We start from the raw sequence: 25,656 nt of genomic DNA, 5'->3' as shown, positions 1-25,656 counted from the left end.
GCTAGTCTGTTTTAGTATATCTGGCTCTTTTGATTCTATTAACTTTCCAATTCACGTCACCATGTCTCTCAACCACCCAAGATCAGTGCTGTCAGTGTTTTTGCTTTATATGACATCATGATGACGAGAAAAACAGAAATTCACGAGATTGGACTGACAGTCACAGTGCCCATACATCTGTCCCTTTCTTGACTGTCATTCTTAGCCTGTGTGCTGTATTTTGAAATGACATTTAAAAATTTTTCTTTAGAAAACATTTTTAGGGACTGTCCGGTGGCACAAAGGTTTGAGACGCAGCCTATGAAGCTATCCCCAGCCACTGCAGCACGAGTTTGATCCCTGGCCAGGGAGCTACCCACATGGCGCAGCAGACCTCTACTGACTTGCCCACTGCTCCCCTCAGCAGTGTATTTCAGTTGATCTGCCTGCTCTGTTCCTCACTCTGTCTCTGGTGACTCCTCTCACCCCCACACTTCTGGCCTGTACCCCAGTTCTTATATGCATAAATAAATAAATTTTTAATTTTTTTTGTTTGTTTCTAAATTTAAGTTCAAAATATTGCAGCCTTGATTGCTTGCAGTTCTCTGAACCTTTTAACTAGTGTGGCCAAGAAGGGACATAAAAACTTTATTTTCCTTTTAGCATAGTGGTTCTCCATAAAGGGTCACTTTGTACCCCAGGGAACATTTAGCTGTTTGGAGAGATTGTGGCTTGTCATATAGAGATGGCGAGAGTATTACTGGAATCTAGTAGCTAGAGGCCAAGGATACTATTAATAGCCTGTGGTGGGTAGGATAACATACCCACCTCAAAATGTCAATAATGCAGAGAGTGTGAAACTCTACTGCAAGATCAAATGAAGGTAAACAGGGAGATGCTTAAGAACATGGATTTTACTGCCTGTTCTGTTTCCCATGTTGTCTCTGGTGAATCCTCTCACACCCTGCATCTCTGGCCTGTACTCCAGTTATTGTATGCATAAATAGATAAATCTTTTTTTAAAAAAAGAACATGGATTTTAGAGCCAGAGAGACTTGTCCTTAAATTCTGTTCCTGCAATTTGCAAGTTCTCATGCTATTGATAAGATACTTTTTCCTATCTATCCCTCAGTTTCCTTACATATCAAATAGAATAATCCTTATTATTATTGTGTGTTTGTTGGGAATACTAAATGAGCTAACTGATACATAAAAAACATTTAACAGTATTGGAGGTGTGTGGTGCTAGATAATAAATGATGGATATATTCTATTAATTAAGATATAGAATTTTTCTCAAAAGAAACTTAGGAAATGTGGAAAAATATGCAAATATGAAAAGTGAATGTAAAGGCACCAATACAGACACATACTGATCAGAAGGGCATTGAAGTGAAATTAACAAGGGACAGGCTATACCCAACTACCATATTTCCTTGCCTTTCTCTGTTTATGTCAAGTGCAGGTCTGGTAAACCCAAGTATTATAGGGGTCAGACAGGTAATATATATGGCGCTAGTGGCCCAATGTTGGCATTTTAAATATATAGGAATGTCTTTACTTCCACAAAGAAATATACTCTCTCCCATCATCTTGAATCATGTGGCTCTCTTAGTACTTTGTTTTCTTTCTGTTGACAGAGACATGCGTATGGAGAAATATTTCTCTACCTTAATCCATACAACAGTGCCATAGCCATGATAAACGGCAAATAACACTTGGGCTTGATGTTGGGGAGATAGTTGTAGGCATGTGTGCAAACTGTAAAAGGCAGGTCAGGCCTTAAAAGGACAGCTGCCATTAAAGTTTAGATGATTGTTGAAATGTGGCACTGTAGGTCCACTGGATCCCAAATCTTTGCAGTTTGTGGAAAAAAAAGTTAGACTTCTGGAATTTTTGTGAACACTCTTGATATTTAAATATTGATTTATATTGTTGAAAATTGCAAATAAAACAAAATATGACTGAGGACTGAATTTAGCCTAGGGTCTGTCAGTCCACAGTCTCTAGACTAATACAATAGGCTTCCCCCCATCTTTCAATCTCATTAACCATTATTCAAAATCTCAGCAATATCTAATATATTTGCTTATTTGACAAATATTATTGAATGTCTACTGTCTGCCTGGTACTATTTAAATGCTGAACATACAACAATGAAGAACACAAAGCAAACCTGTCAATATAAAGCTTGCATTCTTGTGGGAAGAGACAATGGAAAAGAAAATAGATGTGCAACATATCAGGTGATGATGCAGGTTATGAACCAAAGATGACAAAAGAAGAAGCAAAGGGTGGCATGTAAGGGAAGACTCAAAATAAGGAACCATTTGAGCACAGACCAAGTAGAAGAGGAAAAAATGAAACTTGTTAATGTTTGAGAAAACAGAATTCCAAGCCGGGTGCAAACGTCCTGAGGCAGAAAGATTTGAAACACAGCCGGGGGTCTGAGCATCATGAGAGAGGATCAAGTTGGAAGGGCTTGTAGTCTATGGTAAAGGTTTAGATTTTGCTCCCAGGAGATGAGAAGTCACTGGAGGAGTTGAAACATAAAAATCAAAGATTTTTATCTATATTTGAATAGGATTACTCTGGCTTCTACTGAGAATAGATGATAGAGAAACAACCTATTTAGAGTTGTCTGGAAATAGTTGAACCTGAATCTTGGTAGTAGCCAAATTATGAACACGACAGAAACTATCTCTTCAATTGAAGACCACTTTTCCCTAACTTTTCCAATTAAAGTAGCTTCCCATGGAAGGGGTACATCCCTTTCAATTACAGGCACATTTTAAAGATCTCTAGCCACTGTATACATTTTCTTCTCTAGAATCTCTTGGATCCCATTACTGTGAAGACCTGCTCTTTTACCGTCCGCTGAGTTGTTTATGAGAATAATTATGTTTCAATGGAATCTTCTTTTCTTTAGTTCCTCTTTTTTTTTTTTTAATGGTTTTTATCTTTTTTTTTTTTATATATATATATACAAGCACTGGGGACAGTCAGAAGCGCGGGAGGGTGAGAGAATTCACCAGCGCCAGAGCAGGGAGCAGAATAGGCAGAAGGACTGAAGTACACTGCTGAGGGGAGCAGCGGGCAGCAGAAGAGGTCTGCGCACCATGTGGGACCCTCCTCTGGTGGCCGGGGAGCTGCTGGGGATTGAACAGGCGTTGCAGAAGCTGTGGGCAGCCTCGCAACCCAGTGCTCAACTGCTGCACCACCGGGGAGGCCCGCTGCTGCCGCCCGCTGCTCCCCTCAGCAGTGTACTTCGGTCCTTCTGCCTGTTCTGCTCCCCGCTCTAGCTCTGGTGAATTCTCTCACCCTCCCGCGCTTCTGACTGTACCCAGTACTTGTATACATAAAAATAAATAAATCTTTAAAAAATAAATAAATTAATAAAGTTAAATTTCTTCAACTCATTTCATTAAGAACACAGCTTCTGGATATGGTATATATACAGGTTCAAATGCTTCCTTTGCCAATTTCAGTTCATAAATCCTTAGGCAAGTAACTCCACTTTTCTGTTTCTTCCTGCATTAATGTAAATGAAGACAATTTGCCTCATCTTAGAGGACAGTCGTGTATATTAAATGAGAACTACTAGAACAGTGTCTGATATATAGCATCTTTAAAATATTATTTTTAGTATTACTATCATTGCTTTTCCTTCATATTATTTATTTTTTAAAAAGATTTATTTATTTATGCATACAAGAGCTGGGGTACAAGTCAGAGGTGTGTGTGGGGGTGGTGGTGAAAGGATTCACCAGATACAGAGCGGGAAACAGAGCAGGCAGATTGACTGAAATACACTGCTGAGGGGAGCAGCAGGTGAGTCAGGAGAGGTCGGCTGCGCCATGTGGGTTGCTCCCTGGCCTGCCTCCTTCATATTATTTAATGCTTTAAAAATATCGAGTCTTCAAAGGATTAGACAATGACAAAATCTTAAATCACTCCTTGAAAACTGACCATGGATCTGAGGCATCCAAAAGTAGAGTGGGAAGGTGGAGAGGGAGTGACAGGGGAGAAAATGGGGAGAGGGGGAGGAATATAAATCTATTGACTCAGTATATGTGTAAAATGAGAGTATAGATGCTCAATAAATCAGTGTTTAAAACTAAAAAGAGTAGTGTCAGTAGAGTACAAAAGTTTAAATATTCACTGAATAGGATCACAAAATGTCACCTGAATTGAGTGATTTTTTTTTTAATAGAAGGAAGAGAGAAAGATTCTAATTTAAATGAACAGAAGTTCTTCTATTTGACAAGAGTCTGTCAGAATACATGTATAGCTCAAAATTTTAATTGGAAAGTGTCCATCTCCTATAAATCTTCCTTTAGCATATTCACATACAACCCATGTTAGAAAATTAGGTCCCTTGTGGGGTGTGGTCAAAAAGTAGATGGTGACAAGGAGGGAAGGAGGTTGGATGCTGCTCTCTTTTCCTTTGTCTTCAGGAAAAATGGTCCCAAGGGATCAGACTCCAGCCCCTTTTAAGGAGTAAAGTGTGGGAGAGAAAGAGTAAAGGGTTGTAAGAAAGAAAGCTAGAAGGAAAATAAAGAGCTTCATCATTTGAAAATTTCAGATGAATTTTATAATTGGTATTTATTTACATTTTCCATGCTTCAGGAAATTTAATCAGTAGAAATCTAGCATACAAAACAGATATAAGGTGACCTGCTTTTTATAGGAATCAAGACAGTGTTGCCTTAAAGACAAAAGTTCCATAAACATGTTAAAGAAAACTCAAATATAGCAGGAAAGTCATTTTACAAACAACTTTTCCAGAATTCCCCTTGATATATTATTTACATGTTTGTCATTTCATCAATATTAAAAACAACTAGACCCCTTGGTAGCCCTGTTAAATCCTGAATCGTTCAAATAGCTGAATGAGTAATGATGAAGTGGTTGAGACAAACAGATAGTAATGGTGTTTGAAAAGATTTTGAAAAAAAGTAGGAGATCAACAAGAACATCACCTGATGCAGGGATTCTCCCATTTGATTTAGAGTTCAGGGTCTTTCATTTGTGGTAGGAGGTGACAGACACAGCCCTTCTTCCAAATTTCAACTGTCTCTGATCTCCATTATCTGTAAGTCTAAATTTCCCCTTTCTTATTATATATGTTTATACATGTTCTTATGTTATGCATGTTTAAAAGAAACATTTGTACCTGTTAAAATGTAAATGAAACGTTTAATGAAATTTTTTTTAATTAAGATGTTTAGATGAAAATATATATTCTACACATTTAAATGAAAACATTGAGGCCTACAGATGGATTAACATCTTCCAGACTCAAAGCTCTTTAGGAGGTAGCTCAATTTTTCTGCCAGTTCATTTATAAATCCGCTGCCTCCAATTGAAAAATGTAGTAATTTGCTTTAACCACTGGCCTGGTGTGCTACATCTTCCTCTGACTTGAATACCTTCCATCTCTGCATGGCTTCCTGTTAAATATTTATTATCGAACAATGTTGGAAATCAGGTGAGATTTTGCATCCAACTAAGACACAAATGTCCCATGCTGAGCTCCTCCCCTAATTAAGCCTCCAGAACCTGTCCTTGTAAGAAACATTTCAGTGCTTGAGTAAAGAACATGAAAGAACAACAAAAGTCTCCTGATTCGACTTGACTGTATTTCCAGCGCCATTACATTTTTTCAAACCAGCAAGAAACAAACAGTATTAAGAATTTCTCTTTTTTCTTTCAATTCTTAGGTGATATGTAAGTACCCTTTGCTATACTAATGAGTATAAAGAAGGTTATCTATTTATCACTATCAGAAAAAAATTATTTACTCAATCAGGTTTTTATTTATTTATTTTTTTGGTTTGCTAAGATGGGTAGTGGATGACAAAAGTATATTTGACTTATGAATGAATTTGATCAATAGTCCTTTATCTTAGTTACAGTGTGGGGGGGGGAATTATGCCCTTTTAACATTGGTTTTGGTTCTCAGGTGTTCACCAGAGTGAGCCTGAGTTCTCACTAAGAAGATAAGGTATTAGAGCAACCTTACAAGGATAAGGTTAGGATCATTCCAAATTTGATATTCCTCATTGGTCTGTTTTCTTCTCTAGCATTTTGTTAATAGATCAGTAGGCACAAAAGCTACCTTTATGTCTCTCCTTCCTAAGAAGAGTTCCAGTTAGCATCAGGTAGATTAATGCAAGTGCTGCAGAGGCATTTGAAACACAGCACCATCATAACTCCCTGATCTCACCTTATCCTTGAAAAAATAGCTAATCCTGTCAAACCATAGTAAATAGGCTCTTTTAAGGCAATTCAGAATGTAAACTATTTATCAAGATTATTTCTCTCCCTATCCCTTTCCATTAAGGAAACTGAGTATAGGAGAAGCTATCAACCTCTGGCCTGCCTCACATTCGATCCTCTCTGACATTTATGTCATAATCTAACAATCCAATGAAGTCTAATCTCAGTCCCAAATCTTTGAATGTTGGTTATTAGCAGGATGAGATTTATGAATAGAATTGAAGGTGATTAAAATTTATTTTGATTTACATATCTTATTTGGGTGGAAAATCTGATGTGCTTCATGTGGCAATTTTTTTTCTCTTTTATCTTCAGCTCTAAATGTAAGCTTCCTTGAGAAATTAACATTAGGTACAGGATGGATGCCAGTTATAACTTTTATGTCAATAAAGCTGTTATTTGGGTGAATGAGAAATGGACACAAAGTGATATACAAGAACTATCCAACCATGTTTTCCTCCTGAAAATGAAAAATACAATTCATGGGAAAGAAGATGGTATTTGAAGTGAATTTACAACCAGCTGATTGCAGCATAAGCTAACTTCATGAAGCAAGCCTGGGCCAGCATCTCTTTCCAACGGCTCTTGTCTACTTTTCTAAAATAACATTCTATTTTACTGCGCAGAGCACACATTCAAGATAAGCATTCATTTTAATTAGCAATCTCAGTACCTAATAGAGTGGCACATTTCAGGCATTCTGTAATTTTGTTAAATGAAAGATGAATGAATGAATGCAGTTATATCATGCTGTTTCTTCCTGGAGATAAAGATCCTACAAGGACGCTATGAGTAAAGTCTTTAAGAAGATAGAAAATAAAAGGTAAGGAAGAAAAAGAAAGGAGTATAAGTCAGAACAGAGCAGAGCAGAAACATGAGTTCACAACACAGGAGTTAAGGGAGAAACTTCATATTTTTCTATGACGTTCGTGGCTTACCTATTATTCTTAGTAAGCTTTGATTCCGCATAAAATTGTCTTATGAGTCTTTCTCTATTACGTATAATGTCTTGCTATCTTTATTTTGTTGCCCTTGTTAACTTTTCCCTTTCATGCCTAGTTGCTTCTATCTTTCAGCAGTTCAAGAGCAAGGAAAATCAAGTGTATTTAGGAAATTCAGAATTATGGACATTGGAGACTGGAGAGAAAATGACTGCCTTTGCCTACTCCTTCCAGAGCTTTCTTAACATTAAAAGGCCTTGTTTATCAACAAGCAATGGTGATTCTTTTAAATCCAAAGAGGTTTCCTGACCCATGTTAATAAGTGCACACCTTTAAAATTCAAGGGAAAACAAGAACAAAAACTCTTTTGCAGTGCGGTCTAAAAAAGCACCACAGAAGATAGATTTCTCTAATGATGGCACAGGAAACAATAATTCTTTTGCTGGCCTTGGTATTTACAGACTCCTCAGGTCCCCGAGAGTGGGGCAGCCCCTTGTAGGCAGAAAGGTGATTTCGAGGCTCACAGCACTGGACAACATTTCCTTGCCAGTTCACTGCTCAGAAAGCACCTACACTAAATATTTTTATGCCACGGCCATGAAAATCCAGAGAACACAACTGTATTCAAATATTCTCATTTCTTTCCTGCCTTGGCAAGGTCACTAGGTGACTGCACGAATGGCTTGGGGATAGATTGAACATGGCATGGCAAGCAGAAACCAGGATAAGGATTAGAGTGCAGTGGCACTGAGGCCCCAACACAGAGTTCCTTCCCACTAAGGTAACTCAGTGAGGTTCCCTTGAGCAAATGGATTTCACTGCAAAAATTGTAAAAGACTTATTCACCTGAAGTTGTACCCATGGTGTTATGAGTATGTTAACACAGTTTTCTCTCTCTTAGCTTCACAAGATCTAGATACTCTCTGCATAGCAGAATGTTATTTGACTCCATACTCCCTACCACTGCAAACCTTCAATCTCTAGGATTCTGTTTCTTCTTGACAGAGCAAATTATCTCTGTCAAACTCATGAAGTTGGTATAAAGGTCAAAAGGAAATAACACATGGGAAGTGCTTTCCAAACTGACACAATAGGCAGATGCATGAGGTAAGTGTTGGCTATATATACCACTATTATTTTTCTAGAATTTTTCTGGAGGCCAAACTGTTTACTGCTTTTATCAGCCTGGAACTCATGCTGCTGTTAATTTATACAAATAAGAGCTAGACCCTGACAAGGTTGCTACTTCATTGAAAAGATTTTCATCCATACTGTTTCTGAATGAGGCCTCTACTTCAAAGGACAAATTCAACTGGAGGACTAGAAATGCCACAAGTGTTGCTGAGAAACATGTATCAGCAAATTCTTCTTCTGGAGTATTTTCCCATGCCTTTAAGTTTGCTGGTGTCTCTAATATTCAAGATTTTTATTTCCATTTTCAGGTAATAACATTTTTCTCCTAATACTCTCTCCTTTTTCAATTTAACATTTTTCAACTTTACATTTTACGTTCCTCATTCTATTTTGGATCCTTAATTCACTTTTTCTTTCATATAGTTAAGTTTTAATCTCATAGGTTTTAGCCTTTATCTTAATCTATTTTCTTCCTACTTTCAGGTGTTAACCTTTTATCTCAATTGCTTCTTGTTCTTTATATTTTATTTTAAATCTCATCTGTTTGTCTCATTATTTTTAACTTTTAGCCTTTTAATTTTTTTTGAATTTTAATTTTTTTTTAATTTTTCACCTTTCTACTCTTTATAGTCTCATTCTTGATGCTTAGTATTTTAGTTTTAATATAGATTTGTCTACTTTACCATTATCATCTTTAAAAAGTAAAATGTAAAAGAGTTTATTAGCTAACATTTGTTCTATTTTAAAATTATTTTTGTAATGACTGGCAAGGAGGGTGACTGTGAATAACATGGCACAAATGAGAACATACCTGAACCCTAAAGTTCTGAGGACTTTTCTCTAAGGGGTTCTTCAAGGCACAATTGGAGGTATTTTATTGTTAGACTTGTTGCTGAAACAGCTCACGGCAGAAACTAAGAGATCTAGAGGCCGAGTCTTCTCTTTTCCCATTGCTACATGTGATACTACAGTTATGTAGCTTCCTACTATTTATCCACCAGTGCTTATATAACCTTCAGTGTGCTTGTAATCCTTGAGCATAAACCTTTATTTCACAGATTTACCAATGCAATCCAAACCCAGCTGACAACCTCAGAATCCTCTCCATTTGCAGTATCAAACACTACTTTGGGTCAGATGAACATAGTCAGATATGGATCAATGTCTTCTACAAGAAGTAGTTGGCCATTTAAGCTAAAATGCATGGCAAGCATGCACCATCTTTCTTGGATGATGACTGGCTGAGAAAGGAAAGTTAAAGATCTAGAGCTTTTGCTTTCTTAATGGATGCAATGCTGTTTGTGTCCAAGAGAAAAGACTTTAGAAAAGTTATCATTCTAGTCCCCTAGTTTTAGAACTTATGATTTCATTAGCTACTAGGCCCAGGATTATGAAGTATGTGCAAGACAAAGCAGCTACCAGCAGAGCAAGCTGTGGGTGAAAAGCGGTTATCTCCTCCCTGAAACCAATAGCACAAAATGAAAACAAATCATTCAGAAAAGGGCCTTAAAATAAAAGAAGAGACAGAGTTGATGAGGGAGCCCTGAGTCTTACAAGACACAGAAGAAAGGTGTCAGGAACTGAGAGAGGGGGTGAGATGGGTTTAGATTAGGGGATATGTGGGGAGGCATTGGCAGAATCTGGAAAGTCAGAAAAAAATCTGAGACGGTCGAGTTCCCTGTGGTGATGGTAGTGTACAGGGTTTGAGGGATTGAAGGGATTCATCGTGATAACCTGTCTCTTAACTACCTTGTGGTGGTAAAGCTGAGGATATTCTAGGAGAGCTTATAGAGTCTCACCAGGAATACACACACCAGGAACTCACACAACTGGATGGCCATGATTTTTCTCCTGTCTATGGAAACATGCGGTCAAGGGAAGGAAAATGATCATGGGAACTGATTCTCTTGTCATTTTTGCTTGGAGAGGAATATTCTGGATTGGAGAACACCCTTAAATTATAATCAGGGTGTAACTGTCTGGGAACCCATTTGCACTCATTAGACTTACGAGAGTAAAGAGTTTCAATATTTCCTGGTAGTCTGAGGACTTTTAACTCTGTCTTAGAAAAGGGTAAGGACAGAGAATGCAGTAAAGGAAGAACACCAAGAACTCATGAACATAGAAAAATAAAATTTAATCTCTCTATATTCAAACATGCAAATATAGAACAAAAAGAGATAACAGTATTCAACCGACAGATTAGCAATGATAAAAATAATTTTATCTTTCAAAGCTGGCAGAGTGAGGTCACAATAGCATGATAATAACTACTAGTACAAATTATTATAATTTCTGGAAAATACCTTATCAACATGTTTTAAAGCCTTAAAGAATGCACATATTTTGATTCAGCAATATTACTTCTAGGATCTCTCTGAAGAAATTTATCAGAAGGTTTGAAATATACCTATGTAGAAAGTTCACTGCTTCGTAATTTGTAAGCATGAAATTGGAATACATTTTCATAATAAAAATAGGAAAATATTTTAAATTTTGTGATAATTCCTATGATGGAAAATCACTGATTTTCATGCCTTGAAAGAGTTTCCAATGAAATGAAAATATATTCATAAAATATTTTGTGAAAATATAGGCTGTTTATATATCATTTTATATTTTTGTATGTCTATGTAATCATAATCATACAACCAAAATATAATCTATATAATCATATTTGATGATATATGATGTAATAAAAATATGATAACATGTATAATTCAAATTGGTTCTCAAATTTTGCATAGCTCAGAATTACCTGCAGAAGTTATTAAAACCACAAAAGTCCTGGTCCTTTCTCACAGCTATTGAATCAGTATCTGAAGTTACCTATGATATAGGAATATGGACAATTATAACTTTAAAAACCATATGGTTTTTCAAAGGAACTCACTACTTTTATAATTAGAAAAATACACAATAAAAATACAATAAATAGTATTAAAATGTAAAACTTCCTTCTCATCCTTGAAAACAAGGTTTCCCTTCCAATTCATTATCAGCAGATTGCTGATACTCTAAAATCATGTCTATCCTCACAGCTTCAGTAAGCCCCAGATTTTCACTGTAGACAGAGTCAACTTTCACAAGGGTTAGCAAGTAACAAAGTGAAAAAATATGGATTAATACTGAAAAATAGTACTTATTCTAAGATATTTATTCTTTTTTTCAAATCTCATAACACAAAATCTCCGCTATAAATACAATATGTATTAAAACCCATCGACCTTGAATGGCCACAATGGGGATGGGAGTCCCAATGAAAACAGAGGAGCTGGGTTTGCCAAGTTTCACAAAGTAGGCCCTTTGCCAGAATTTCATAACACCATGCCACTTTCCAATCAGGTGCTGATAGTATTTTCTTATTGACATCATTAGAAGGAAACTAAACAATTATTAAAAATATGGGGTTGATTTTCTGCTTTTCTATCTATCCAAACAACTCTGGATATTTTTGGACACACATTCTTGCAATTCTTTCACTTATTACCTCTATGAATATGATCTGGCTTACTAGAATCCATTGTGGAACTTACCATTTTTTTTATATTTTTAAGAGAGCAAACCTTATTCATTCTAATTAACGGATATTAACTCATTAGAAATTTCATGTAAAACATATACCAATTCTCTTATTGATCATGTGTTACTTATGTTAAGGCCAATATTCTACACAGAGAAAAAACAAGCTTGATGTTTAGTTATATTGCTGTTGACCCCAATTAATGGCACTATTTATCACTGTACTTAGAAATCAGCCAGAGGAATACAAGCCACAGCTGTTACAGACCTTCCCACTGTCACTGTCTTTATGGACATGAATTGTTTGCCAGGTGTCATGCAGGAGCACATTTCAAGCTCTGATTACTGACTTGTTATTCTTCATCTAAAATCTTTTTTTTTTTTGAAACATTATTTATTTATTTGTTTGTTTATTTGTTTGTTTATTCATTCATTCATTCTTTCATTTATTTGTTTATACAAGCACTGGGTACATTCAGAAGTGAGAAAGGGTGAGATAATTCACCAGAGCTAGAGCGGGGAACAGAACAGGCAGACTGATGAAGTGCACTACTGAGGGCAGCAGCGGGCAGCAGGAGAGGTCTGCGCGCCATGTGGGACCCTCGCCAGGGTCCGGGAATTGAAGCGGTGCTGCAGAGGCTGCGGGAAGCTTCACAGCCCAGCGCTTAACCGCTGAGCCACCAGGCGAGGCCCTTCATCTAAAATCTTTATCAATATTAGAGGAGCTATATCATATATTAATTCCATTTTCAGAAATTTAAAATGGAGATGTGTTTCTCTCCCTCCATTCCTTATCTTGACCTTAATAACCTCAACTCATTAGTGGATAAAATAGAAATATGCCCCTTACTACTAAGAGCAAACAGATGATGCATTAATGCTCTTACACATAGATTGCACAGATTTTTTTGTCAGGAAGAAGGATGGACTTTCATAGATAACTGACTTTTCTGTCACTTATCCACATGAATGAAAAATTATTATAAAACCAATTTAATGATTGATATATGGTCCTTTATATTTAAGTGATTTGAAATCAATAAGTACATTTAGTGAGTTAATTCATCTAATTAGCTAAGCTTATATTTTCAAACAATTCACCTTGCAGAGTCTACCAGGAAGTTAAATGGTTGAAGGTGAAAAATTCATGCAGAGCTACTTATGCTATGTGGGGATTCCTTCTTTAAAAAAATAAAAATAAAAAATCATGTGTAATTGTTAATGTTTGTTTAGGCAAGAATAAATCACAACAAATCACAGTTCAAAGCAACAAAGAAACAAATACTATAGACTGCACACATTTTCAGGATACTTTGTAAAGCCTCAGAAGGATCCTGCAAATTAGAGTGTTAAGACTTAAACCTCACTAGCTTCACAGTAAATCTACCTCTGAGTCTGTGGGAGTATTATTGAAATATGTATATGTATATTGATCTATATATTGTAATACATGTACATATTGCACACATTGTGATATATATGTATTGTAATATATGCATGTATATGTATATACTGTAATATATGTATCTATGTATGTATATATGATGATGATGTCTAGTATGTAGACTTTCCTGCTTTAAATATTTTCAGACCTAAATGATTGTAGTTATAACATATGCAGGCAGGTATGCAGTTTATTTGGTGCTTGACTATCACCACTGCAAGCTACATTTTAGAGAGAATTGTGACCATTTTGGCAGGCAGAGAGTGAGTGGACTTAAGAGCACAGATATGTCTTCTCCAGATTCTCAACTTTTATAAGAGGATGTTAGCCATAAGCTTACCTGAGCTAACAGTTAAGTGATAAGACTCTATACTTTACAGCTCTCCAGACACTTGTCTGGAAGTTCACTGCCTTTAATGCTTATCCAAGGCTTGTTTGGTAGGATAATGTTTATTGCTCACATTTTGGAGGAGACGTATTCAACCCATTCCTCAAGAAATGACTATCATCTTTTTAGTGCAAGGAATGAGTTCTCAGACATGGAGGCACTAATTCACTGATGCTTTGGGGCCATTATAAGTACTTTAGGGTCCAGCATATTGGCAAGTCACTTAGCTACTCTTCAAATCTCAATAGTTTCAGACAGAAATGTTTTTCCAGATATTTTTATTCCTTTACCTTTCTAATTTAGTTTTGTGGCTATCCTTCTATTCTTTCCTATTCCCCTACTGAGCTTTTTCTTCCTTTCTTGTGTGCGTGTGCATCTGTTATATACCCATTACAATTTCCACATGCTGTTTCTTTCTCCTCCATGATAATGTGGTTACAGAATTATGTCCATAATACTCAGCAGAAAGTCTTTCTCTTATTATGTTACTAGGATGAGAGTGACTGCCAAGTGGTTTTAGAAGAAATCAGTACCCATTCTCAAGCTTGATACTTGAGAGGCTTTATGATGTAATGGCAAACTTTAGAATTATTTAGACCTGTGACAAAATTCTGATTCTTCCATTCTCTACAACCTGGGTGATCCTGAAAAAATAAATTAACTTCCCTAAGCCTATGTTTATTTATTTGCAAAATGTTTACACTATTTACCTGCAAATTTTATCTCATAAACTAAAGTCAATGCAAGTAAAACAAACAGTGCATGTGGCCATTTCATCACTGCTTAACTCCCTGATGTCTTGTCCTGTTGAGAGGATTATGAGATTCTCCAGAGCTGAGGGCATCATATTTGCATCTTCTTCAGTAGTGAGCCCTGGGGACATGTGTGGAATGCACTTGCCCTCATTCTCTATGTTTGAGTCAAGATATCCTCTTTAATACTGATCCCCTCCAAGGAGCTTAAACATTTCTCATGATAACCGAAAGACAATGTTATGCTGACAGAATCCTATGCTGAACTGAATCCTCGCGGGCAAAAAATTGAAGGGATTTTAGCAAAGACAAGGCTCTGAAGCTATAAAAGCATTTAATTCTGCCACCATGAGGAGCCACATGTGGAATTCCTTAGCTTTGCCTATAGGTACTAGATGTCTTTAGCTACTGCCATTCCCTCTCTTGACTTTTTAAAATTTCATTTCCTTACAAGTAATGTTTTACAATGCCTTGTGGGCTGAGGGCTAGCTGAGTGAGGAGTGAGCCATTAGGAACTAAGATTCATAGTGTTTCCTCATATTGTGTAAAGGCTGGTAACTATATTCTTTTATATAGAGATACATTCCATTCATGTACAGGAAATAAATAAGGGGAGCCAGCTCTCTGGGGGATTTGGCTGATGAAAGGAAGCACTACGAAATAAAACAACAGTGTGTGTGCATGTATATATGTGTGTGTGTGTGTGTGTGTGTGTGTAGACTTTTTTTGGTTTTGGCAGATTGAAAGCATTTCAAAGTACCTCATAGTAATGAATTTGTTGGGGACTGCCCAGGGACTCTACATGTGAATGAAGTGAAGTATCTGCACTTATTTTGAAAGCCTCCCATCAAAGAGACTGATTTCTCTCTTTTTTAAATTTGGATCTTTCTGAGACTTAAACACTGTATAGGACCCTAAAATATGTTTCTCCTGCCCTCCCCCTTTTTAACCTTAGTAATCTACTCTTTCTTGGCCACCTAGGGAATAGGCTTCCATGAAATGATTTCTCTGAAAATGGTTAGTTCCTAGTGCATATATCACAGTGTCATTCTTGGAAACCAGCTGTGATTCTCTGAAGCGCATTTCTCATCCGTCTCTAGACATTTTATAGACTAGTAATGTGGCCACTTATGCCCTTAATAACTAAACATGCCACAACTTTTATTTCCCCATCTCTCTCTCTAACATGTAAGCACACAGTCAGGCTCCACTTCAACACACACACACAGGCATTCTTCCTCTTCTCTACACTGTGGGTCCTTCCTGTTTCACCATCATATATAACAAGGAAAATTATAATGATAAGTGAGGGATGTGTGGTATGTTTTGGTCTAGAATGTGGTACTTATTTATGAAAAGAAATTCAAAAACTTCTTATGGTGGTGGGGTTATACACTGGTGCAGCCTCTATGGAAAATGGTATGGAAATTCCTTAAAAAGTTCAAAATTGAAATACCATATGATCCAGCAATACCACTTCTAAGTATCTATCTGAAGAATATGAAAACACCAATATGAAATGACTTATACCCCCCCACCCCGTTCTTAGTACCATTATGCTAAGACCTGGAATCTACCTAAATGTCTACCAGTGTGTGGCCAGATAAACAAATTGACTGTATAAAGAATAGAATGCTACTTAGATATTTTTAAAAAATGAAATTATGATTTGTATGACACGATGGATTTTGTGTTGATTATGCTAAGTGAAATAAATCAGAAAATGAAAGATAATTACTGGATGGTTTCAATCATTAGTGGAATATAAATAACCAAAGAAAATAAACTATAAAAATACAATAAAAATAACTCTTACACTCTGAAAAACATGGTGGTTATTGGGGGTGGGGGAAGTGGAGAAAAGGAGGAAAGGGTAGGGCTGATAAATGTAATGGGGTGGTGCTGCTGGAATTTTGAGGGTGGATGAGTGAAGCATGTGCATATATTAAGGTGTGAAGCTGCACTCCTGGGATTAAATAGATTTTGTAAATAAATGATAAATCTGTAAAATTTAATCAAAATGTTGAAAAACAAGAACTTCTGTTTATTTTAGCAGGAGTGCCTCTTTTGGATCTCTCCTTTCATTATCTTGAGACTTAACTATGGCTGTTATGTAACAAAACCTATCAATGAAGCACATTAGAGATGCCCCTATAAAAATGTTCACTTGATCAAGAAGTTAAATACTACTTAAAAATTCTTAGCTTCCATCCTCCTCTTCCTTCTTAAAACCAAATATCAAACTCATGAAGTCTGGTGCCCTCCCTGGCTGCTGATCTAGATTCAGAGGGAAGGGAAAGAGTCACAAATTCACATCAAGTTTGTGCTGACAATCAGGTGAGCCCCCAGAAAGGAACTACACTATTCTTTTTTTCCAAACCTACATATAAAATAGCATCTCTGTGTAGCTTGGCTTGTCCCAACACTGCCTCAACAAAAAGATATGTTTTTGTCACTTTCACTCACAGATAAGACTTGTATCAAGGTTGCTGGGGAAGGTGCTGCAATTTTTCAATTTAAACAACTGTTCATATCAGTGAAGTCTTGGTTAAACAAATTCCCAGTGAAACACAAGATAAAGCAAATCTATTAGTATATTAAATGAAAAATTTGTTTCTATATTATGTGTACCAGTAGGGAAAAGGGAAAGCCAAGTGCATCTGGATGTGATCTGATAATTGCCCATTAACCAGAGCAATTAATAAAGTCTCCAGACAATTACCTTGACCCAAATATTTGTTCAGGCCCACACTTATTATTATTGTTAGATTTATGGTAGACAACAAAGAGATCTCGAACATAGTCTTGTCCTGTTTTACCTCTGTCTGCCCATGTTGAGACGTGGTCAGGTGACCTATCTCCTACCCAGGGGTTCCTATTTGCTTGTGTTCTGTTGTAGATATGGGAAGTAGGGAATTGAGAAAAGGAAGTAAAAGCAATCATGGAGGGTGAGAAGTGATGTGTTACTTTTCCCCAGATACAAATTAAATCAAAACAGTGTTTGTCTTAGTGAGTTTGGGCTATTACAGCAAAAATACACAGCAGACTCAGAGTTTGGGCAGAGCTTGCTTTCTGGTTTGTAGACAGCAGTCTTCTCTCCGTGTATTCACATGTTCACATGGATAGAGGTGGGGGGGCAAGAAGTAAAGGGAGTGGGGGAGGGTGGGAGGGGAAGGAAGGAGAGAAGCAGTAGAAAGAGAGAATGGGATCTAGTACCTTTATCTCCTTATTAGGGCACTAATCACTTCCTGGGGTCTCCACCTTCTGGAATTCCTCTAAATCTAGTTTCCTCATAAAGACCCTACAATAACATCACATATGAATTTTGAGAATACACATTCAGTCCATAGCACAATTCCTGTTTAATTGTTCTCACTAGAGATCTCAAAGATAGTGGTTTAATTAGAAGAAAAAAAAAGCAAAACTGATGTAAGAATCACTACCTTGAATTTAAGAATTTAAGTCTTAACATTGGCACAATTTACTCTGTATCCTTTCTCAAGAGGCAAAAAATAAGGGAGATACAATGGGGGAGGACTGTCCTATGTCTAAAATTGCTGATGACAACAGGTATAGAGAGTGAATCTGTTTATACATTCATCTACAAGTATCCAGAGGTATTTCATTAATAAAGAAAAAAATGAACCTCTGTATGAGACAATTGCACTCACAACACTATCCCAACATGTCAAGGTCACAAGTCTACACTATTCTCAAGGACAGCAGTATTAAGAAGTGATAGCCTGAAACTTAAAGGCAGCACCATGACAGTGTAGTTGTGGGATATACATGTAATTGTTCTCTTTGGTTTTCAAATTAAGGGAACTCACTGATTCCCAAATAAACCTGATCTAAAAAATATCCAGCTGATAGAATCCTAGACTCCCTGCAAAGCAAGGTGATGCCAGAAAGGGACAGATGCCACGGGAGCCTGAGTCCTTTGTGGGGGCACCACTGTCCTCACATCTCCCCTTTTTGCCATATCTCTGGTGACACATTTGTCTTCCTTGGAATCTCTCCAGTTTCACTATATCATTCTTGAGGTAATTTAACCAGAATTGCACTCACTAGTTCAGGTGTTGCCTAGCCAGTGTTATTGATAACCATTTTTTTCCCTGCTTTATGTCCCCTACTGTCAGTTGGTCGAAAAACAATACTGGTCTTTTAGTCAAGAACTTCATTCAACTAGAGTCATCAGGAAAAGTCCAAAATGCTGTCCAAGTTCTTTTTTGGTTATAAATGATCAATTTCCACTATAAAATGATTTTTTTATATTCAGGAATATTCATTAAGGTGACATAAGGCAGTGTTACCAAAATTAAGAAATGGGAACTATTAGTTGGCCATGCCATATTTTCAAAAATAAAGTAAAAACAAAAAAGGAAAGAAAGAGTATAAAGAGGGGAAAAAAAAATGAATAGAAAATGGAATCCCATAATATGCTTAAGAAGCATTTCAGTTTTATATATTCAAATAGACTATAACACAATGCATATTTTATCGGTCTACGACATAAAATATGTATCCTACTCTGGGTTATGTTCAAGGAAAGTAATAAGAATAGTAGGAAGAGGGCCTCCCTGGTAGTGCAAGGGGTTAAGACACAACCTATGAAGCTATTTGCAGCCTCTGCAGCACGAGTTCAATCCTGGGGCAGGGAGCTACCCACATGGTGCAGCAGACCTCTTCTAACTAGTCCGCTGCTCCCCTCAGCAGTGTATTTCAGTCAGTCCTCCTATTCTGTTCCCCACTCTGTCTCTGGTGAATCCTCTCACCGCCCCCATACCTCTGGCTTGTACACCAGTTCTTATATGCATAAATAAATAAATCTTAATTTTTTTTTTTCTAGAAGTCCTTCAGATGTCATATCCATGCAGGTAGAAAAACATAAGGCAAGGCAACAAATGTACCAGACTCCGACAATACACTGCTTCTTCGTGCAGGGGCCCGGGAGACTGGCCCACGCCAGGGCTGAGTCCTCACTGTGTCCTGGACACAGGCACTGCGCAGCTAGCAGGGTGGAACTGCGGAATGCTCTCTAAGGATGGAAAAGCCAATGCATTCAATTTCACACTTGTGAAATCAAACACAGAGGACAGCCAGCTCAGAGCTATAATCTGCTATCAGAAATTACAGTTTAATGTTTCCACTGGATATTTTTCTCCCTTTATATGGCCGACTTCCTACTTTTTAATTTTTTTTTAAGAAACAACTAAATAAAAAATAAAAGCAACTCAGAAATCATGATGACTGGATACATTTGTATTACTACTGGAAATGGGTTAGCAAAAAATCTGCTGAACATTTCTAGTGGGGCAGGTAGCAAGAAAGTGAGGGAGGGCTGGTCCCAAGGACAACTTTTGCTGGCTAGTCTTGTCAATGATGATTGACAGATTGCTTCCACTGCAATGATGAGGAGAACATACGCCCCTCACCATCTATGAGAAGGCAACTGAGATTTTCAGGCATTCATGTCTTTTTAATTATTCATCCTAAGGGCCTTTTAATTTTGCTGGGAATTGGGCAAAGGAAAAAGTTTTTGAAAGGTAATTCATGAAAAAATAAAGTTGACCATTTAACCATTTACAGAACTAGATAGATAAGTTTGAACTTTGCAAAGAGAATCCCAGCCAGAAATTAGGAATGGCTCTTTCATCATGTGACTTTATACAAACAATTTAATTCCAATTATTTTTTCTGTAACACCTGGTAGAACAGAGGTTCTGATAAAATAATTTCATTTAGTACACATTAACTTGGAGTGACCTACATCAAGGACACTGAACAAAGTATTAGGGATATAAAGAATATCTGATCATCCTGTGAACTCACCATGAAAACAAGAATGTTTAATATAAGGTATGGTGGGATGTGTTGCACATGTGTGCAGACTAGAAGAACTGAGACATGATGTATCTGACTGTTGAACCTGTACAAATCCAATGCTCACCCTTGACCTTTCCCATAACTTATACCTGCTAGCAATGTTCACTGATGACTGGTGGTTCTATAGCTACCAAACCCACTTAGGTCATCATCATCTCTTACATGTATTATTCTTCTAATTCTTTGTACCACAAAGTTTGGTTTCAGGGCATTCATGCAAATTTTTCTTTTTGTCTGATTTAACTAACTTCTGCTGATAATTTAGACCTCAGCTTAATTATCCATTTCTGGGTTATGAGTTCTCATAGCATCATACACCCCGCATCCCCATTACAATACTCACTATACTTGAACCGTGATTTATGATTGTCTTCTTTTTCATATTACAAATCATGTTCACTGTTACATCCCACTAAATTAACAGATTGCCTGGCATATAATAAATGTATACATACCTATATATACATATTTTGTATATGTGTGTATATGTGTGTGTTTGAAGTAGTTTCAGCAAGTGAGGTGGGTAGGGGATAGTTGATTAGGTTATTTTGGACAGAGAATTGATCATGGAACCACTTAATGAGATACTGTAGGACACTGTCAGAGAAAGGGATCTGAGATTATGACAGCAGAATCCTGCCCCAGATCCTCAGCTTATCAGTTGTTCATCTTTAGGCAAGTTAAATTAAATTTTAAAATGGAATACACTCATTCCAGTCAATGTCTCTGTATACACATTATTGGCTGAATGTCCTATGCAGAAGAAAGCAGCAAACAAGGAACTTATCACCCAGGATTTCTGTACCTTACTTAAAAATGACTGAGTGATACTCACACACCTCTAGGTTCATTCTGCAATGCCCTTCTGTGATTTCATTCTCAGATATTATTTTCTGTTTGTTCTTGTTATGTTTTACAATGTGGGTTTATGAGACAAATGTGGTCTATGAGAGTAGTGGCTTGGTTGACAAATGGAAACTTTGGAAGATATTCCCTATACGCTATAGTTAGATTTTCTCATTATTTCATTCCTAAAAACTAAAGAGGCATTAATTAGTCTTTTTCCTGGTACCTTATTTAGGTTTTCTAAATTCCTGCTATGAGTGAGACCATCCGGTATTTTTCTTTTTCTTTATGACTTACTTCGCTGAGCATGATCCCTTCTAGCTCCATCCATGTTGCTGCAAACTGCATGTGTTTATCTTTTTTGATTGCTGAGTAATATTCCATTGTGTATATGGACCACATCTTCTTGATCCAGTCATCTATTTTTGGGCATTTGGGTTGTTTCCAAAGCTTAGCTATTGTAAAGAGTGCTGCTATAAACATAGGGATGCAGGTGCCCTTTGGAATTAATGTTTCTGTGTCCTTTGGGTAAATACCTAGGAGAGGAATTGCTGGATCATATGGAAGCTCTATGTTTAGTAGGTCCAGAAATCTCCACACAGCTCTCCATAGTGGTTGGACCAGTCAAAATAAGGGAGGGGGATTGCAATTGTGTGAGGAATATAACCAAAATGAAAATGCATACATTGTGCAAAAATGAAAAAATGATGTAAGAATTTTATAAAATAAAATATTAATTTAAAAAATAAATGTACTTATCAAGGGTGAAAAAAAAAACTAAAGAGGTAGCGTCTTTACAGAGCTTATAGCTGGGATCCTGGAGCAATTCCCCAGTACCCCTTTTCCTTACATGCTAAGCTCAACTCTGCTCTCTATGGCTACGATGACCACTGGGTTTTTCAATTTTCAAGGATTCCCAAAACACTTCCCCTGCCTGCCTCTTAATTACTAGTCAGTATGGAGTTGCTCTGAGAGTTATATCTGCAAAGACAGTACATCTCTGCAGAGTCTGGTATCTGCATTAGGATTAGCTCAGATATACCTAAAATGCAGATAAACCTAATGCAGCCCATTTGAAATATTGTTAGTATAAACCTTTTGTAAGAAGTTAGTTTATAGTAGGTGACATGGCATTGCAAATTGTGACTTAATCACTAAATCTGGAGCTCTGGTCGTGACATATCAATAGGAGTTGAGGGGGACTTGGGAAGATCCATAGTCCCTTGAGAAGTATTTTATCATTAAAATTTTATCATTAATTGCATGTGTTTATCTTTTTTGAATGCTGAGTAATATTCCATGGTATATATGTACCACATCTTCTTGATCCAGTCATCTATTTTTGGGCATTTGGGCTGTTTCCAAAGCTTAGCTATTGTAAACAGTGCTGCTATAAACATAGGGGTGCAGGTGTTCTTTGGAACACATGCAATTTGCAGCAACATGGATGACGCTGGAAGGGATCATGCTCAGTGAAATAAGCCAAAAAGAAAAGAAAAATACCGGATGGTCTCACTCATAGCAGGGATCTAGAAAACTTAAATAAGGGACCAGGAAAATGAATAACTATAAGAAAGTGAAAATCAAAATCAACAAAAACTATGAACCAGAGACACTTTTTGGGGGTGGGGGCGGGAGGGGAGGGATTGGGTCAGAATGGGGGGATTGCAATTGTATGGGGAATATAAAAATAAAATTTATTAATTAAAAAAAAAAATTATCATTAAAACTGCCACTGCTGTGTAATAACAAAAAAGCAGACTAACCTCTGCTCACTTTAAAATTCTTTTCATTTCTCTTTAGACCACACTACCTCCTTGCATGCACCTGTGGCAGGGGACTGTTCCCCCTAACCTGAAGAGTTGGTTTTGTTACTTTGCCATGGTGTAAGCTAACCATGTAATCTTGGGGTGCCAATGTGTGAGTCTGTTTCCTCACTTAGAAATCAGAAACTTGAAGGTTTAATATCCTTTAGTTTACAATGCTAAGCTCATGTAAGTTAAGCTGCAAACATTGAACACATCTGAATTTCTGTAACAAGGACAACTATAGCTTCTAAGCACTGTTGCCATCCCGAGTCACCTCTGAGTTCTATACATCATAACATTTTAGCATTAAAAATTTACTGGAAATATTGGGAAGAGGCATACACTGTTTTCCTTCTAATCATCTGCCAATTCTTCAAATTCCCAGGCTTTTGAAATAGGATCAACAGGGGGCTACTTTTCAATTAGATGATTTTGCTCACCAAGAAAATCCTTTCTTGGATGTCAGTAAACTATGAACTCCTAAAGCTTCTAAGAATATTTCTATTATTAAGGTGAAAAATGTATTTCCTAAATTGGATTAAATAAAGTTATATGGGATAAATGTGTTTATAATATTTTAATAGGGGAAGTAGATGCTATTTTCTTTTCATTATGTCTTCCATTCATGTTGCCCCGAATTTAGAGTACAGAGGAAGTTGTTAAATTACATTTAATAATAGAGCAGGGCGTTTAATGTATATTAATTAAATATCAGCAGATGGTAAAGGGAGTCCTTGCTGAGTATGAATAAGGAGAGAGTTCTAACTGCCATGTAATTAAGCTGAACCTGCAGAAACAATGGAGGTGTGATTACTTTTTTATTAACACATTATACTTACATGTGATGTGGAAGAAGTTAATTACCCTGTAACTCCTCTCATGTTAATCCAAGTTGCTCTCAGTTAGTCTCTGTTCCCAATAAACACGATAAAGCAGTCTGAGTCACACTACTTTCCAGCATTTTGACTGTAATAAAGTATTGTTTAGGAATGACCCCTATGGTCCCCCAAGTGCCTCTGCCTAGATGTGTCTCAGTACCACAAGGTACCTGGCATGTCACCTGTTTCTGCTAAGTGTTAATGGGTAACTGTAAAACTCCCAAGAAGAGAAGAAACAGAGTAGGAGCTTAATTTTTCTTGCTGTGGCATGTTTTGGACATATACCATTTGATAATCAGATCTTACCCAAGATAGAGAAAATGTTAAGAAAGAAGAAAACTCATCCGTTTCAGCCTTGAGGTTGGTAAGCAAGTGAATTGCCTTAAGTTCGGGCAAGCTCACTCTCTGCGGGTGTATTTGCCTTTCATAATCATTAACTTGTTTAAATGCAGATGCATTTATTAAACTGCAATTGTTCCTTACTTGTCATTGACATACATTTTTGACTATCATATCAGTGAGAAAATTTAGATTTTTCTGGGTGGTGCTGGTCTAGCTTAGATCAACGTTTTCATGAATTTCTCAGCAAACAGAAGACCTTATTAAAGAAACACATGATAGGTCTTCATGTTATTGCTGTGAGCAGGGCCCTTGATTAATACTCTGTGATTGACCTAGACATTTTCTAATCTAATTATAGACACATGACAACTCATTCTAGGGAGACAAGTTATGAGAAGTCAACCATTTTGGTAGTTATCAATGTGATGAAAGTCATAAAAATAATTAGGCTCATAAAAATGTCATTTTTTTAGTTATTATTTAGTTGGTGGTGGGTAGGCAGTTCACCTAGCCCAGTTTTCTAGCTAGGATGGTAAATATATTATGAAACAGAAAAAAAAAAAAAAGCATAGAGAGAAAAATTTTTTATCACCATTTCAAAGCCAACCTCACTTTACTTTCCTCTTCGTTACGATAGGGCTTAATATCTAACTGGTTCTCTGTCCTCTCCTCAATGATGGAGCCATGAATGCTTATACTAGGTGTCACAGACTGTTAGTTCTAGAATAAGATGTACCCAAAGTCCAGGGTGATTTTAAGGATACCTAGAGAAAAAATCATTACTGAAATGATTCAGTTCTGTAATAATAAGCAAATCTTATCTCTAATATTTTCTTTCCTTTCTTACTTATGTTTAAGTTCCAGACCTTTCAATACAGACTTAAGACAACATCATCATCTTACATTCTAATTCCTATGGCAGAATCTCCATTTTCTTGGATCCTGAATTGAAAATCTGTTCCATGTTCAAATATCTTTAGTATTTAGAAGGTGTGAGTAACTCACCCAAGATTCCATGCTCTTCCATGATGGAGCTGAATTCACACTGGAATTCTTGACTACAGGACCTGAAATATGAGTTACAAAGCTCTGATGATCTGAAGATTTTTCTGGTTTGGGGCAGATCTCTTATGCATGCAACTTCATGACTTTCTTTTACCAACACCCTTCTGAAATCAGAGTCATCTAATTCTGAGAATCTAAGCAAATAATAAAGTAAGCACACTTCTAATTTTCTTTTGATACAGTAGTAAAAATAAAAAGTAAAATTGAAGTCCTTTATAGACCTAGCTGAGCCACTATTTAACCTTGTGCAAGTTACTCAAACTCTTCCTCTGTTTCTTGATATTAAAAGTAGAATGATAATCCCTGCTAAATTAGGATGTGATAAGCCTTGAGGAAACTGCTATGTTGTTTTCATAATAAAAGGTAGAGACTATAGAGCTACAGTGCTG

At 36.8% G+C, this 25,656-nt stretch overlaps 1 protein-coding gene across 2 annotated transcripts in view; it reads right to left on the bottom strand.

Annotated features, from left to right (window-relative positions):
* The window catches only part of UNC5D (unc-5 netrin receptor D), a 726,786-nt gene extending 701,517 nt beyond the window's left edge, over window positions 1-25,269 (bottom strand). For both annotated transcript variants that reach the window (XM_054700868.1, XM_054700869.1), the window contains exon 1: window positions 25,208-25,269. The gene's annotated coding sequence lies outside the window, so the exon portion shown is untranslated. The remainder of the gene's footprint in view (window positions 1-25,207) is intronic.
* Window positions 25,270-25,656: the final 387 nt, after the last annotated feature.

The sequence above is a fragment of the Talpa occidentalis genome, unplaced genomic scaffold, assembly GCF_014898055.3.
Source record: "Talpa occidentalis isolate TD23 unplaced genomic scaffold, MPIMG_talOcc4v2.1 talOcc4.4, whole genome shotgun sequence".
NCBI classification, from domain to species: domain Eukaryota; kingdom Metazoa; phylum Chordata; class Mammalia; order Eulipotyphla; family Talpidae; genus Talpa; species Talpa occidentalis.
Note: the sequence above shows the minus strand (reverse complement) of the source record. Positions and strands in the feature narration are given on the sequence as shown.